Source organism: Gracilinanus agilis, chromosome 2 (assembly GCF_016433145.1).
Source record: "Gracilinanus agilis isolate LMUSP501 chromosome 2, AgileGrace, whole genome shotgun sequence".
In the NCBI taxonomy this organism is placed as follows: Eukaryota; Metazoa; Chordata; class Mammalia; order Didelphimorphia; family Didelphidae; genus Gracilinanus; species Gracilinanus agilis.
The window spans coordinates 36,864,195-36,881,058 of record NC_058131.1 but is presented as its reverse complement, the minus strand read 5'-3'; the positions used below and the strand labels follow the sequence as shown (position 1 = coordinate 36,881,058).

Here is a 16,864-nt window from a genome sequence, read left to right as displayed (position 1 = left end):
AGGTCCTGACCAACCATGTGGTCTAGATAAGGTTCATACTGGAAGGCGTCCTTCTTCACTATATTAGGTGCAACAGGTTATTGTTGGACTGGGATACCAGCCTATCGGAAATTGTTAAACCTCTCACTGAGCCTTTCAGAAGTACAACCAGAACAGCTTGTGGTTCTGAGGGGGTTAGCAAAGGCACTAATGACTGCACCTGCCCTCTGGCTTCCTGACAATTCTAAGCTGCTCACTCTTTAAGTGCAGAAGAGGAGGGGGGTGGCATCTGGAGTCCTGACTAACGAGGGAAGCTGGGTAGTTCAGTGGATTGAGAGCCAGGCCTAGAGACAGGAGGTCCTGGGTTCAAATCTGAACTCAGACACTTCCCAGCTATGTGACCCTGGGCAGGTCACTTGACCCCCATTGCCCACCTTTACCACTCTTCTGCCTTGGAGCCAATACACAGTATTGACTCCAAGATGGAAGGTAAGGGTTTAAAACAAAATAAAAAAATAAAAAAATGGAGTCCTGACTAAAGCTTTTACTTTTTCCGAAGGAGCTGTCTGTAGCTTACACATTCTTTAAGTCAGAGGGTTGCTAGATATGAAGTGACTCTTAGCAAACAAGAATATCACCATAAAAAGATGCAACATCTTAAATCCTTCCACATTAACCTTTGCATAACCGTGAATCTATTCTTGAACTATCGGAAAGACCCCATCAGGAATTGTTGGACATTCCTCCGGGAAGTTATATACACAGATGATTCTACCTTTATTGAACAGGGTTGCCGTTTCACTGGGGCAGCCGTCATTACAGACTATGAGACCTCATGGGCAATTTCTTTGCCTTCCAATCTGAGTGCTCACACTGCTGAACTTATACCTCTAACAAAGTTTTTCTCTTATCCAAAGGAAAGACTGTTCACATCTCCTCAGATGCTGTGAGAATATGCCACATGGTTATAGAGTTTTCCTCACTTCACCTGGAAAACAGGTAGCCCACTCTAATCTGATAAAGGACTTGTTAGAAGCTATTTAATTTCCCAAAGCTTTTGCCATCATACATTACACAGCACGTAAGAAAAGGAATGATCCTGTGTCCAGAAGAAATGAAAGGGCTGATTTAGCTGCTAAGTTAACAGCCAAGGATGGTTCAATCTACACCATGATGTTGACTGATCTGGAGGAGAAGTCTGATACAGGTAAAGACTCAGTTCTCCCTAAAGAAAAACTTGCCAGAAGTCATCTATGAAGACAAGGAAGTGGAAGTGAACACCTGGATTAAGCAGTATGGTGTCAGACAGGTATCAGGGATCTGGGCAAGTAGTGAGGAAGGCAAACCATTTCTTCCTAAAAAGTGTTTGCAATACATGCAGGTGGTCACTATAGTGCACGGGTAATGTGGACACAATATATAGCCCCTGGAATCATAGTAGCTTCTCAAATCACTGTTGGTTGTCCTGAATGTTTGGCTTTTAATCAACATGCCTTTAGAAAGGGTGCATATGGTGGTCACCCTCTAACCTGTCTCCCATTTGAAGCCTTACAAATTGATTTGATAAATATGCCCAAAGTTGCTTGATGGAAATATTGTTAGGTCATCATTGATTGCTTGACTCATTGGGTAGAAGTTTTTCCTGCCTCTAAGGCAGACCAAGATTCTTATAAGGGAAATTATTCCTCAATATGGTCCTCTGGCTAGGATTGGCTCAGACAAAGGTACTTACTTTACTGATACAATTCCATTTAGAGTTTATACGGATTTGGGACTATTGCCCCAAGTACACACCCTTTGTCATCCAAAGAAATTAAGCCCTTAATTGGCAAATTGTGTAAAGAACTGCATCTAAATTGACCCAAGATATTACTTTTGGTTTTGTTTCATTTAAGGAGAAAGTTTTCAGGAGATTGTAATGTCTCTCCTTATCAAATGTTACTTCTATACTTGGAGTGACATGACAACTGTCCAGTATATTAGGGAATTGCAACACAGGTTAAAGGAATTGAAGCAAATGATAACTATTGTTCAATCAGGTCCTATTGATTTTGAACTGCATCATTTCAATCTGCTGATTTTGTCTATATTCAGCGTTCCAGTCCTATTCAACCAGTTTGGAAAAGCCTTTTCCAGGTTCCTCTTACCAACACCTGACTAAGTGAAGACAAAGGACAATTGGATTCATTGTCACATGTCAAGTTTGCATCCTTTGACCATTAACAATGGCTTCCAATTCTGCATTTAATAATACTGATGTTCTCTCTAATTTATCTGATATTGAACCAGATATCAAGTACTCGTTCGATTTTCCAAATATTTCTGGGGAATTTTGTTACAAGTATGTTTCATCCAATTGTTACTTGTAGCCCTTCTGGTAATGTGGTTTCAATTTGTTTTTAACTTAGCTGGTAGAGGAAATCAGAGAATGTATGTTATCTCTTTATTGTATTTAACTCCTATTTGTATGGAAAAGACCTTTACTACTCCTACCTCCCAGTGCTCACTGGTCACCACAGAAAATTTTGAGTGTAACCTTTCTTTCTGTTCATGTTTCTTCCCATATATTACTTCCCCTCTAACTCAATTGGACATAACTGTAGGAAACTTTTCCTGTAACCTCACTTCATCAGTAACTCCCCATGGTTGTTTTATTAGCTTAGGATCTATCAGGTGCCCTCCAAATGACACAAATTTGCCTTTGTTTTCAGTCTATGATAATCCAGTTCCTGAGTCCTTTTTTAGGACCAATTTTCCTACTCCTACTGTTTTACCTCTCTTGTGTAATGAGACATACCATCAGTACTATAAATGTCATCTGTCTTTTTGTACCACCTCATTTTCTCCTTGTCATTCTTTGTTAAAATGTCAAAAGCAGGGACTATCCTTTTACTGTTTTGAGATCACAGACAATTATTTTTCTCAATGGGTGATCACTGTTGACACTCAAGAAGAATGTACATATAGTCAGGCAGGAATTAGCTGTTCCTTTAATGCTCAGGCCTATTCTATTTCCCAACCAAATGGTATAGATCTATTTGTCACAGTACATCTTATATGAGACTCTGCCCCCTCAAAGTCCCCTAATCTTACAAGGAGGGATAATGGATGGGAAGGAATATTGAATAGACGGGAAGGAATATTGAAATTAGGAACATTAAAATTGAAATTAGAAAGAAAAATTGGAAATTGGAAATTAGAAAATTAGGAACATTAAAATTAGATTGGAAAATTGGACTTAGACTGAATTAATCAACAACAAACATCATATTAAAACTGAATTCCACTCTGAACATGCACACGGTTGCTCCTGTCAAATTCACCATAGATTCGGCTAAAACCTGCTAGTGCCATTCCTATTTAAGGAGTGTAATACATCATGCATATTCCACAACTTTCAGGAAATACAGACCATTGTAGGTAAAGAACCAACCACTATCTATAGCACTTGGGATTTAACCATTATGTTGAGCTTACTATTGTTACCTTAAGTCCTGGAAGTGTCCTAAGTGTGAGCATGGTATAAGTTATCCTGGTCTATTTTACAGGTCCTAAAGGAGTATTTACTGTTTGAACTCTAATCTGCTATTGTTAAAATTTTATGGACTTTGTCCTTTCCCTTAAAAACATTCTACAGATACCATGGAATGAGTATATGGTGACTCCTGAGACATACGAAGCCACTATTAGAACTAGTTCTTCTAGCTCTGTACTTGCTGATCTTGTATCTGAATCTATTTTTCTGAGAAAATTACATTAACTAGTGGATTTAAAGTCATAATAATCACATACATGTCTAATCTATGTGATGGATTTAGGAAAGGGAAGGATGTATCAAGGTATGTAGATGTCAGGAGACTATACTGACTATGAGGATACTCAAAAACACCCGTTATTAATCTTTCCTTGATTGTCATCATTGTCATTTTTCAAGATGTGCTGGAACTAGAATCCAGCACCACAGAACACCAAATTGGATTTGTGGTCCTCTCTGTAAATAATGGTATTTTCCTTCTTTCTTTGAAACTTTATAACAACTTTTTTGTCCTTTTTGTCACTATGTTTGATTTTTGTATTGTATGTCATACTTCCTCATGGTCATTTGTATTTTTGGAAATATATTTCATTTAATGTCTATTATTGCTCTTATGAATATTAACAGGTTATCTTCCCACAATGGCAACTGCTGTCCCTGTTCTTGTGGCTGATTTTGTGAACTACAAACTTAAACAGAAAGGTTTTGATAACCTATTGGGTCCAGAAGAGAAATTCTTTGCAGGTGTACCCCCATTAGAGCCTCTACATTAGGCCGTGTAGTCTGCTGGAGATCACTATGAATCCTTCTGTAACAACACATCTGTTGATTTAGACTATGCAAGGAAGTCTTTTTATCACACTGCAGATGAGATTTTTGAACAAGGGATCACCTAGGACTGCATAGTGGGATTTTTTATTATGGTGCTGCCTTTGGCCCCTGTTGTATTATTTCCACAAGAGGTTCACAGATTCAGCTAGTCAAAGACTGGATGGTGACTTACATAGAGACTAACTTGATGGACTGGATCTACCAAAATGGTGGATGGGACAGATTTATCATGTTAGAAGAAAGAAGACGTCATGAAACGTGAATGCTGCAAAATTGTGTTAACTATGGGATTATATACTGTCATTGAAACTTACTAATGTACAATCAATCTCCCATGTGTTAACATAAGTGTGCCTTTCAACATTATCATATAGAATGTTGTGTTGGTTTTAGATTGTGAATGATCCTGCAGAAAACTGGTAGCAGTTTTCTTTAGATCAGAGAAGGGATAATATCGGGAAGAAAGACCCCCTACCCACTTATACTTGATTGGATTTTAGTGATAGTGATAAATTTAAACTTAATCAATATTGTGATTTTAAAGTGATTAGTATAATTCCATTATAATCTTAATTACAATTAGTAGAATTTATGATTTTATAAAGATCTCTAACTAAAGCTTAAAACTCCTAAGGGGATTTCCAACCCCTCCCTAAGTCATATTTCCCTTCTGTCATGAGATGCTGAGATTTCTAGTTGGGTAACAGTTTCTAAAAAAGATATACTGTATAAGTCATCAAAGTTGTTTGGAAATATTCACTCTGTATATAAACCAGGTCTCTGTTGCCTGGCTTTGTCTCTTGCTGGAGTCCAACTCTGTAACATGTGTGAGATTCCAGGTTTATCTGGGAGACAGATAAACTCTTCCAATAAACTCTAAATTCTACCTTGACTTGGAGAAATTTGGTTTTTTGACTTTGTTTATCTAAATTGTCTATATCAGAGTGGTGGGATAAAAATTTCCATGACACTTTTAAAATTTATTTTTTAAATTAATTTTTATTTTAAAATATTTTTCCATGCTTACATAATTAATTTTTGGTAAGAATTTAAAATTTAGGTTTTATGCTAATATGAAAGTTCTAAAGTAATATTGTGGTTGTTGATTTAAAAAATTAACTCAAGTCATGAGTCTGTTAGCTGCTCTTAACAATTTAGTTTGATAGAGATATAGTAAAAGACAGAAATATAGGAAGGAAATAGAAAGTATTGCCGAGCTAGATACCCTATAATTTCTCTTCAGCTTACCACCTAATGTAGAAATGATTAAAATTGAAACTGGTCTACTGACCCTCATCCTGCAAACCTGCTTGCTATGTAATCATAAACCACAGAATGTTCCAGGGTAAAGTCCTTTTTATTCACAAGCACCAGACTGAAGCCATGAGTCTTTTCATCTCCAGGGAAAAGTCCTGTTTCCTCATAAGCACCAGATCAAAGCCTTAAAAATGTATATAAACTTCACTTTGATTATGCTGCCTTGGAGCTCCTTGGCTGAGCTCCCCAGTGCTAGAAATAAAGGCTTCCCTTTGCTTGGATTGCATTGTCTCCACGTGCTCCTGTCAGTGGTGTCTTCAGCAAGGGTTCCACCAACACAGCCTCCTCCAGGAAAGGGAGGCCTCTCTGGAACCAATCTCTCCAGAAGTCAGGAAGAGAAGGCCAGCTACTCACCCAGCAAGCCAACATAGGATTCAGGGAAAGAGTCTTCTCCTTCTCCAGCTCACCAACACAGAGTCTCCAAAGATGAACTCTGAAGGAGAAATCCAAAGGAGAAGTCCCTTGGACAGGAAGTTCAGGACTTTTTCTAGTCCTTTTTCCACTGTCCCTTCCCCACTTTAAGGGAACCAATGGCAGTCTTTCAATTTGTCTAGCACTGACCATGGGCAGGGCAGTGGCTTCTGGAGTTGTCACCCATGCTAGCAAGTGACTTGGAACTCTCTTACTTAGTGTCAAGTAGGGGTACTTTAAGTTCTTGATTTGATTAGTTAAAAATAGGCAAGGGGAGAGTTAATCCTATCTTCACACTTTTCCCTCCTCCCTCCCAGAGCCAACAAGCAATTCCACTGAGTTATACAAATGTTATCACTTGATACCTATTTCCATATTACTAATTTTTACTATAGAGCAGTGGTTCCCAAACTTTTTTGGCTTACCATGCCCTTTCCAGAAAATATATTACTTAGAGCCTCCTGTCACATACTATCACCACCCCCTTACAGTTATTCACCACCCCCAAATGCACTTGTGGCCATCACTGCCTCCCTGGATCACTGCAGCACCCACCAGGGGGCAGTGGCGCCCTGCTATAGAGCCATCTTTTCAAGCCTAAACCCCAAATCACATACCCATAAATACAAGTCATAAGTGATGTCATATGTTTTGCTTTTGCATTTCTAGTTCCATAGTTCTTTCTCTTAATGTGGTTAGCATTCTTTCCCATAAGACCTTCAGGAGTGTCCTGGCTTGTTGCATTGCTACTACTAGCAAAGTCCATTACATTGCATTGTTCCACAGTGTTTTACTTTCTGTATAAAATGTTCTCCTGGTTCTGCTCATTTCACTCTGCATAAGTTTATTGAGGTTCTCCTAGTTCACATGGAATTCCTCCAGATCATCATTTCTTATAGCATAGTAGTATCCCATCAACATCCTATACCACAATTTGTTCAGCCATTTCCCAATCAAGGGACACCCCTTCATTTTCCAAATTTTTGCCACCACAAAGAGTGTGGCTATGAATATTTCTGTACAAGTTTTTTTCCTTATTATCTCTTTGGGGTACAAACCTAGCAGTGGTATTGCTGGATCAAAGAGTATGCATTTTTTTAAAGCCCTTTGCACATAATTCCAAATTGCTGTCCAGAATGGCTGGATTAATGTTACCCCTTTGAAGGAATATTTTTATAATCAGGCTTTTTAAGCCATCAAGAAAGCACTCTACATTAAAAAAAAAGAGTTGGGGTAGTGGACTACACACCATTTGGCATTTTCTGAGCTTAAAGAACTGTGGGAGTTCCATGAAAGCCACAACATGCAAGTTAGCTTAGAAGTATATCTAAAATAGCCACAAAAGCTGCTGGAGTGCATAACTTCAGCAGCCATGTAGTCTATTCTGGTTCCTTTTTATTTCTACATGGTAGCCTAGTCTAGATCCTAGGGAAATATAGTATGTCTATTTCTTCTTTAATTTTTGTGAAAATCAAGAGTAAAGAGAAAATATTTGTCTTCTAGAGCAAAAGTAACTGAAGTTGGAGCTTGAAATTTTTCTATTCTCAGCTGGAAACCACATCTGGGTTAAATGTCTTTTGTGTGTGTGTTTTGCTTTTTTAAAAATAATTTTTGAACTTTTATAATTAGAAATTTTGAACTTTTAACTGTTTTACTTTTGAACCCTCTCCCCTTAAAATTGACATTTTTAAAAGAAGATTCTCCTCAGATAGATTAGGAAGAAATCCTTCTGAAGGCATATTGAAATTTGACTTCCAGAAAAGACCCCACAAAAAAATGTGGTACAAGGAGCATACCACAGCAATGGGATGATATTCAGCGTGTAATTCTCAGAGTAGTATTTGGCTTATACAGTGATCCCTCACCTATTGTGGGAGTTCCAGAGACCCCCATGGTAGGTGAAAATCTGCTAAGTAGAAGCATTATATCTGTTTTCTTATACATATGTATAGCAAAAACTCTGCGATACAGAATTAGATTTTTTTTTCAAAAACCCAGGATACAGTGAAGCCGTGATAAATGAACTACAAAATAGTGAGGGACAACTGTAACTCCAATTTTCAAGACCCCTTTTAGACTTAGCCTTAGAATAAAACTGTCTCCCCATAAAATATTAAGTTTTCCTGACTGATTTTCAAAAACCTTGAGAAGAATTTATCTGTAGCCTGGGAAGAAAGCCAACTATGAGATAAGCTGAAGGAGGAAAGCAATTCTACTGGGTTATGTTATATATATTCAAAACCTATTTCCATATTGTCCATTTTTATAAAAGAATAATCTTTTAAAACCAAAACCCCAAATCATATAGTCATTTAGACAAGTGATAAGTCATGTTTTCATCTGGATTTCTACTCCCACAGTTCTTTCTCTAGATGTAGATAGCATTCTTTTCATTAGTCCCTTAGAATTTTCCTGGGTCATTGCTGCTAGTAGCAAAGTCTCTGTGTATAAGGTTCTCCTGGTTCTGCTTATTTCATTCTGTATCAGTTCATGGAGGTCTTTCCAGTTATTACAGAAATCAATCAATTCATCATTCCTTATAGCACAATAGTATTCCATCACCATTATATACCACAATTTGTTCAGCCTTTCCCTAATTGAGGGGCACCCCCTCATTTTCTAATTTTTTGCTATCACAAAAAATGCAGCTATAAATATTTTTGTATAAAGAGATACTTTCCCATTGTTTTTTATTGTCATATTGACTACTCCATAGCAGGCATTTTTAAAGGAGGTTTTTAATAGTTTTGAAAGCCATTTAACCTTCAGGAAAGACCAGAAAAGAAAGATTTTCGGGTATAGTATACCTCTTAAGTCTTTCTTAAAGGAGATGTTTCCCGAGTAGGAAGATTTACTTCCAGAAATACACTGGACTCAGGCTTCCTGAAAAAAAAAAAAAACACCCTTAAGCCCTCAAGGAAATCTTAAGGCAAAAAAAAATTTTTAATTGTCTTTTGTGTGTCTGTATATCTGTAAATAAAACAGCAAAAGCATCTTTACTTTCCAGGGAAATATCTATTATCTGTACCTAGTGACAATTATGCCCAGAAGTTTAAGAGAAATTATAGACTTGAGTTTTCAGAAAGCATCATTAAAACCCCTACATTTCACTCTGTATTTCTAATGGACACAGTATACAAGTCTTTTTTTTTTTTTTAACCCTTACCTTCTGTCTTGGAGTCAATACTGTGTATTGGCTCCAAGACAAAAGAGTGGTAAGGGTTAGGCAATGGGGGTTAAGTGACTTGCCCAGGGTCACACAGTTGGGAAGTGTCTGAGCCCAGATTTGAACCTAGGACCTCCCATCTCTAGACTTGGCTCTCAATCCACCCAGCTGCCCCACCCCTTTTTTAAATTTCTACATGCTGAACACAGTACACAAGTTTTAATCGGCATTAGTTGACTTTCTCCCACCAACCAAAACTTCACGGTCTTATTATTAACAAGAAGAGGAGGAAGTTGAGGCAAAGTCCTTTTCCTCTAGTTTCTCTTTTGGTCCTCCCTCCCCACCTTCTTCTTTTTAGCTGGGAATGGAAAATGTGTTTTGAAAGGATGGTTTTTCTTGACAGGTGACTAGGGGTTTTGCTTTACCTAGTCAAAATACCAAGCCTTTCTAGATCAAGGGTCTAATGCCACCTTCCAGGTCTTTTGCTAATAAATTCCGATCTGACTGTGATTATGATAACAAGGTTTTATTGAATAAACACAATTTGGGCAAGTTGAGGTGAGTGGGCTATAGGATTTCCCTGATTTATACCCCAAACCTACCTTTTCCTACCATCTAATCTTTCACAAGATTTCTTCAGTCCTTGGCAAAGCTGAGACTACTCTGACTTCCTCTCTGCCTTGATTTCCCCTTCGGACTATTTAAAATCTAATCTAAACTCATGTAAATAGAATTAGATTTAAGTTTTATTGCAGATGGAGTCCGCTGTCAGGTTTGATCCTGTTCACCTTGGTGAGAAACTGTTCACCAAGGGAACTAAGTAGTTCGGGTCAAAAGAGCTGACAATTACTGGCAGAGGCTTTCCAAGTATGAGGAAACCCTGGAAGAAGTTTATAGGTGTTAAATAGATAGCTGATTGATCTCAGGAATCAGTAAGGTATCCACAGGTATCAGGAGCTGGACTGAAGAGATGATTCTCCCTTCACAGTTTGAATCCTACTCCCTGAGTCTATCTATTGCACTGCAATACTTCATGTACACTTCAAGATTCCAAAATCCTTTCACTGCCTGCCTTTGATTTCTTCCTTCTGTTCTCTGTTCCTCCAATTCTCAGTTGCTTTCCATCTTTCCCAAATTCCCATTTATCAGTTTTAGCTTTGGAAAACAGGCTTTCCTTCTAGCTTTTAAGGTTAAAATTTTAATTGGGAAATTGCCTTTTAAAGTAGATATTAAGGCTTAGCCAAATCCCCAAACTAAAGTTAGTGATTTATTAATATTTATTAATATTGCTCTATGTTCTAATGGTATTCTGTTCTGGGCAGTATCTTATATCAAGACCACATGTTTTAAGCTGCAAAAGTAAGCCTTATTCTTTAGGGTCTATAAATGCAGTTTCTCAAAATGCTAAAAATTTAGATTATTAACGCTCCCTAAATTCTGAAAGGACAGTAAAAAAAAAAGTAGTGAAGAAGAGAAGGGAACTAAAGGCAGGTCACTGTAGGAGCCTGGAAAGTGTTTCTTCCTTTCCAGAGGGAGTACATTTGTTGAGGCCCCAGCTCTGAGAGAATGTTCCTCTTCCTGGTTCCCTGTGTTTGACTACCTTGTCTAGCAGCCATCCTATGCCTCCTTCTGCCTTGGCATCCTGGGACTCCTCTCAACTCTCTGCCTTTGTTCCTTGTCCTCTTTCCCTTGGTCCTGCTTACCATCTTTCTGCCTTTCCATCCAGCTGGTCCCAGGACATTGATGTGTGATAAACAGTTCATGTGAGTTTTGAGACCTTGATGAGGTGAAAGAGTAAATGGCCAAGGGTGAGGATGTTAATCAGACACTAGAAGGTGGTAGGAAGCTTCTTCATTATGTAGCAGACTATAGGCAGTTTGAAATCCTGGAATATCTGCTACTTAAAGGAGCTGATAACACTCCACATAAACACCCTGTGACCCATCTTCTCTCTCTTTTATGTGAAAGTCATGTTTCCTGGGTTAAACCATTTCTGTCGAAGAATGCTGATAAAACTGAGAGGCCTAAGTGAACCAACTATCTTAGAATCTACCAACAACCAGGCAATAGAGTTCTTTGTCAGTGATGGTGGAATGGAATGATTGGAAGAATGCCTTTTCTGGGGCCACACACAGCTACCTGTTTGCAACTTTCTTCAAGCTTCTTCAGCTAAATATTTAAGAGAGGTCAAGGGAGAGAGAAATTCATAATAAAAAGGACTCCTAGGAATACTATTTTAGAGTAAATTCATATGATTATAACTTTATTGGAATTTCTTATCATGACACTCATTTCTCATAAAATTCTCTCATGATACAACCATTCTGGAGAGTAATATGGAACCAGGCCCAAAGGGCCACAAAAGTATGCATATCCTTTAACCCAGCAATACCACTACTGGGTCTGTTTCCCAAAGAGTTCAGAGACCAGAGAAAAAGGAACTACCTGTACCAAAATATTTTTAGCAGCTCTTTCTATATTACCAAAGCATTGCAAACTGAGGGCAATGCCCCAATCACTTGGGGCATGACATGTGGTATATGATTGTAATGGAATAGTATTGATTCCTAAGGAACTATGAACAGGATGTGTTCAGAAAAAACTAGAAAGATTTAAATGAACTGATGCAAAGTGAAGCAAGCAAAACCTGGAGAACAGTGTATACAGTAACAGAAATATATGATGATCAATTCTGAAAGACTAAACCATCATCAGTAAAGGAAGTCTCCAAGATAACCAGAAAGGACATGGGATGAAAATACTATCCACAGCCAATGATGGAATTGTTTGAGTCTGAGTACAGATCAAAACATACCATCTTCCACTTTTATTTCCTTCTTGAAATTTCTGTTGTACATGTGATATGTGTCCTTTATTGTGATATGAGTAATATGGTTATATGTATTACATGAAAGAACAGGTAATACTTGGATCAGACTTTTCATCACCTAAGGAATGGGAGAGTGGGTAGGGAGGAAGAAAATGTAAATGTAACAGTTAAGAGCAATCTTAGGAGCAACAGTTTTTTGTAAACAATGGATCCCCTGCTATGGAGAAATTACTAAGCCCCTTATAGCACTAACAAAAGATGCAGTTTCTGAACCACTTAGAAAAGAACCAGAACACCTGTCATCTCTGTCAACTCTAAAACAGGCTATCCTGTCTGCCCCTGCTCTAGGCATCCCAGATTACGAGCCATTTACTTTGTATGTACATAAGCAGAGAGGGGTAGCTTCAGGTATTTTAACTCGAACTCTGAGATCTTCTCAGCACTCAGTTGCTTATTATTCAGCCCAGCTGGACCCTGTAGCTTCGGGAGCACCACCATGCGTTAGAGGTCTAGCTGCCACTGCCTTATTAGTAATAAAAACTGCTGATCTAGCATTAGAATGCCCACTAACAATTATGTGCCCACATGAAGTAGAAGCATTGTTGTTAAGGCATAGAACACAGGCATTTTCAGATCAAAGAATTACAAGATATGAAATAACCTTGTTAAATAATGAAAATATTATTTTAAAATGTTGTGTAACTCTTAATCCTGCCACCTTTCTTCCTGATTTACCATTTTCAGAAGAACCATTATTCAATTGTGAAACACTAGTGTCCATGGCTGAAAAGCCTCAAGATAATCTCCTGGACACTCTTTTAGACAATCCAGATCTACTCTTATTTACTAATAGTTCTTCTTTCATGAGGGATGGTATATGTTACACTAGATCTGTAGTAGTCACATAATTTGCCACTGAGTGGTCAGCTTCACTGCCCTCAAATCTAAGTCCTCAAGGTGCACAATTTATAGCCCTAAAACACACCTGTATACTTGCCAAGATAAAAAGGCAACAATTTATACAGATTCTAGATATGGATTTGGAATTTGTCCTTCAGTGGATATGTTATGGCTTCAGAGAGGATTTTTAAACTCAACTGGAAAATCTATAGCTAATGCAAAAATTATTAATGAAGTTCTTCAGCTACCCAAAGCCCTAGCTATAGTTCATTGTTCTGCCCATACAGGTGGCACTGACCCTGCCTCTAGGGGAAATGACCAGGCAGATACAGCTATAAAGGCAGCAGCCATAGAAGGACCTGAATTAATTTTAACATTAACAACCACTGATGTCTTAAATTTATCACTTTCCTATAATAAAAAGGAAGTGGAAAAATGGAAGAAAAAATTGAAAGCAAAACAGATTAATGGAATATGAGTGTCATCTGAAGGAAAACCTCTGTTCCCTAAAAGTTTTTATCAACAAATTTGCCAATCCATGCATAAAAATAGTCACTTTGGCACCCAGGGCATCATGGACTCTGTTAAAATGGATAGCTCCTGATATAACTACTATAGCCAATAAAGCCTGCCCTCCCTGCCAAGCATATAACCAACACATCTTTCATAGCAAAGATTTTGGTGGGTGTCTTTTGGTTTACATACCTTCTGAGCACCTGCAAATAGATTTCACAACAATGCCAAAGGCTGGACATTATAAATTCTGTCTAGTCATAGTGGATCAACTGACCAGATGGCCAGAAGCATTTCCTACACCCCAAGCCACAGCGGTTTTGTTGTCAAGGTATTTTTTTTTAATTTTAAACATTTATTAATATTTATATTTTAGAAAAGTTAACATGGTTACAAGATTTATGCTCTTACTTTCCCCTTCACCCCCCAACGTTCCCCCTCCCCCAGCCGATATGCATTTCCACTGGTTTTAATATGTGTCATTAATCAAGACCTATTTCCAAATTGTTGATGGTTGCATTGGTATGGTACTTTCGATCCCCTATCATGTCCTCATCATCCCATGTATTCAAGCAGTTGATTTTCTTCTGTGTTTCCTCTCCTGCTGGCCTTCCTCTGAATGTGGGTAGCATTCTTTTCCATAAATCCCTCAGAATTGTCCTGGGTCATTGCATTGCTGCTAGTACAGAAGTCCATTGCATTTGATTTTACCACAGTATATCAGTCTCTGTGTACAATGTTCTTCTGGCTCTGCTCCTTTCACTCTGCATCAGTTCCTGGAGGTCTTTCCAATTCACATGGAATTCCTCCAGTTTGTTATTCTTTTCAGCACAATAGTATTCCATCACCAGCATATACCACAGTTTGTTCAGCCATTCCCCAATTGAAGGACATACCCTCCTTTTCCAGTTTTTTGCCACCACAAAAAGCGCAGCTATAAATATTTTCGTGCAAGTTTGTTTATCTATGATCTCTTTGGGGTACAAGCCCAACAATGGTATGGCTGGATCAAAGGGTAGGCATTCTTTTATAGCCCTTTGAGCATGATTCCAAATTGCCAGCCAGAATGGCTGGATCAGTTCACAGCTCCACCAGCAATGCATTAATGTTCCAATTTTGCCACATCCCCTCCAACATTCATTACTCTTCCCTTCTTTTATTTTAGCCATTCTGCTAGGTGTGAGGTGATACCTCAGAGTTGTTTTGATTTGCATTTCTCTAATTATTAGAGATTTAGAACACTTTCTCATGTGCTTATTGATAGTTTTGATTTCTTTACCTGAAAATTGCCTATTCATGTCTCTTGCCCATTTATCAATTGGGGAATGGCATGATTTTTTATACAATTGATTTAACTCCTTATATATTTGAGCAATTAGACACTTGTCAGAGTTTTTTGTTATAAAGATTTTTTCCCAGTTTGTTGTTTCCCTTCTGATCTTGGCTACATTGTTTTTGTTTGTACAAAGGCTTTTTAGTTTTATATAATCAAAATAATTTATTTTACATTTTGTAATTTTCTCTAACTCTTGCTTGGTTTTAAAATCTTTCCTTTCCCAGAGATCTGACAAGTATACTATTCTGTGTTCACTTAAGTTATTTATAGTTTCCCTCTTTATATTCAAGTTATTCAACCATTTTGAATTTATCTTGGTGTGGGGTGTGAGATGTTGATCTAAACCTAATCTCTCCCATATTGTTTTTCAAATTTCCCAACAGTTTTTGTCAAATAGTGGATTTTTGTCCCAAAAATTGGGCTCTTTGGGTTTATCATATACTGTCTTGCTGACGTCACTTACCCCTTCTGTCTCTTAGCCAGTACCATACCGTTTGGATGACTGCTGCTTTATAGTATAGTTTAATATCTGGTACTCCTAGGCCCCCTTCCTTCACATTTTTTTCATTATTTCCCTTGATATTCTTGATCTTTTGTTATTCCAAATGAACTTTGTTACAGTTTTTCCCTAATTCAGTGAAAAAGATTTTTGGTAGTTTGATAGGTATGGCACTAAATAGGTAAATTAATTTGGGTAGAATGGTCATTTTTATTATGTTAGTTCGTCCTACCCATGAGCAATCAATGTTTTTCCAATTGTTTAGATCTAGTTTTAATCGTTTGGAAAGTGTTTTGTAGTTGTTTTCATATAATTCCTGTGTTTGTTTTGGTAGATAGATTCCTAAGTATTTTATATTGTCTAGGGTGATTTTAAATGGTGTTTCTCTTTCTACCTCTTGCTGCTGTGATGTATTGGAAATATATAGAAATGCTGATGATTTTTGTGCATTTATTTTGTATCCTGCAACTTTGCTAAAGTTGTTGATTATTTCTACAAGCTTCTTAGTTGATTCTCTAGGATTTTTTAAGTAGACCATCATATCATCTGGAAGAGTGATAGCTTAGTCTCCTCATTGCCTATTTTAATACCCTCAATTTCTTTTTCTTCTCTAATTGCTACTGCTAGTGTTTCTTGTACAATGTTAAATAATAGAGGAGATAATGGGCATCCTTGTTTCACTCCTGATCTTATTGGAAAGGCTTCTAATTTATTCCCATTGCATATTATGCTTGTTGATGGTTTTAGGTATATACTGTTAGTTGTTTTTAGGAAAGGACCTTCTATTCCTATACTTTCCAGTGTTTTCAATAGGAATGGGTGCTGTATTTTGTCAAAGGCTTTTTCAGCATCTATTGAGATAATCATGTGATTTTTGTTTGTTAGTTTGTTGATATGGTCAATTATGTGGATGGTTTTCCTAATGTTGAACCATCCTTGCATTCCTGGTATAAATCCCATCTGATCATGGTGGATGATCCTCTTGATCACCTGCTGGAGTCTCTTTGCTAGTATTCTATTTAGGATTTTTGCATCTATGTTCGTTAGGGAGATTGGTCTATAGTTTTCTTTCTCTGTTTTTGATCTCCCTGGCTTTGGAATAAGTACCATATTTGTGTCATAAAAGGAATTTGGTAGGATTCCTTCTTTGCTTATCATATCAAATAATTTGTATAGTATTGGGATTAGTTGCTCTTTGAATGTCTGATAGAATTCATTTGTTAATCCATCAGGCTCTGGCAATTTTTTCTTAGGGAGTTCTTTGATGGCTTGTTCAATTTCTTTTTCTGATATGGGATTATTTAGGTATTCTATTTCTTCTGCTGTTAATCTAGGCAATTTATATTTTTGTAAATATTCATCCATATCTCTTAAATTGCTATATTTATTGCCATATAATTGGGTGAAATAGTTTTTAATGATTGCCTTAATTTCCCCTTCATTAGAGGTGAGGTCTCCCTTTTCATTTTTGATACTGTCAATTTGGTTTTCTTCTTTCCTTTTTTTAATTAGATTGACCAGTACTTTGTCTATTTTATCTGTTTTTT

General features: G+C 37.4%; 1 protein-coding gene and 1 pseudogene across 1 annotated transcript in view; one reads left to right on the top strand and one right to left on the bottom strand.

Moving 5' to 3' along the window:
- The window catches only part of LOC123233177 (zinc finger protein 850-like), a 282,653-nt gene that overhangs the window by 145,245 nt on the left and 120,544 nt on the right, over window positions 1–16,864 (bottom strand). The window lies entirely within an intron of this gene.
- On the top strand, window positions 10,983–11,341 carry LOC123236558 (annotated as a pseudogene).